Raw genomic sequence first — 1489 nt, 5'->3', positions numbered from 1 at the left:
ATCATAATCTTATCACAGAGCGCAATTATACTATTAGGATTCCATAAACATAAAAATGGTGCTGGGTTGTTTTTCATAGACTTTAGTACATCTTAAATAAGCTCCCCTATCTTTTTTACTTACACACGGACATAAGAAGCTGACATTACTTAGATTATAAACAAGAATCATAGTCTGAGGTCAGGCACTTTGTACAGATTTTTTAGAAGTGACTATTCTCACTGGAGATTACCCAGAGTTCAGACATTTCCCTGATTCAGGCCACTTGGGGAATTAGGCAGTAGCTCACAGTAACTGAGTCCTCTGAGGTCTCTTGTTAGACCTGATACCTTTTAAAAAATCAATACTCTAGACCACAGCTTTGGAAGGACCACAGTTTGCCTGAAACCAATTGATGATATGTTAGTCTGTTTGTTTTCAGAGAATCCTTCACACTGACATGATTCTCGAAATCAGCAGGGCAATGATGAAGTGGTTAATCATTTGTTCTCTAACCTTACACATACTGAACTCATCATTAATCATCAGTGTCTGTGGGTGTCCTTACTTTTTTTTTTGAACTCATGGATTATAAGAAAAGAAAAGAAAACTGGTGAATAATGATTAACAGAAAGTTATGGAGAAACATCAGTGCTGTCAGTTCCCTGTTTTGTGCTTAACTTTTGCCAGTATTCATTACTACAGAAGAACGTTTGAATGACTTCATGTCAACACTGTGACAAGCAGTTCAATCCTTCAGAAATATTCATAAAGTACTTGAAGCTATTAAAATTTTCCTGTAGCATATGACAGTAAATAGTCTTTCTCTATTGGTCTTTGTGTGTATGATTGTGTTCAGACTTGTGAGTGTATCTCACCAATTGAAGAATTTTCTATGTGCAAGTCATTCAGGGTCCTGGGCAAATTTCTTCCTAACTGTATAATTCCACAGAGCTTAAAAATTATGTAGATTCCATCTCTAAGTTTAACTCTTTTAAGCCTCTTTCCAGTTTAGATTTATCTCACTTGCATTTCAGGGAAATTCTTTGACCTGAAAGGGGCAAATTTCTCCCTATACTTTCTGGAGCCAGTGATGAAATCTTCTGGGATTTCCTTTAGCCTCGAGATCAAACATCACCCACGTAGTGGTCATAGTAGGTGGAATTGCCCAATCACCTTTCGTTCTGGTGAATTTGCAGTTTGTCCTGTTCTGTGAATCTATATCATTACTTGCTTGGTCTTTTCAAGGACAGTTCTTTACCTGTGAGATGCTAGAATGTGAGCGATACAGGCCATGGCTCCTGGCATTACTATTAGGATTCTGGTTGGCTACCTGTCTGCACCTCTAGCACTTAGCATTGGCCACTTAGTGGGGAGAATACATGAAAACAATTCCACATTAGTTAGAGCTAGTGATCATAAACAAAGCAATAGTTGTGTGTATGTGTGTGTGTGAATACACATGATCATGGATTATCTCCGATAAGTTTCCTTGACAAACATATTCTTC

The sequence above is a fragment of the Carlito syrichta genome, unplaced genomic scaffold (assembly GCF_000164805.1).
Source record: "Carlito syrichta isolate Samal-C Ts95f unplaced genomic scaffold, Tarsius_syrichta-2.0.1 Scaffold60462, whole genome shotgun sequence".
NCBI lineage: Eukaryota > Metazoa > Chordata > Mammalia > Primates > Tarsiidae > Carlito > Carlito syrichta.
This window is presented reverse-complemented; position numbering follows the sequence as displayed.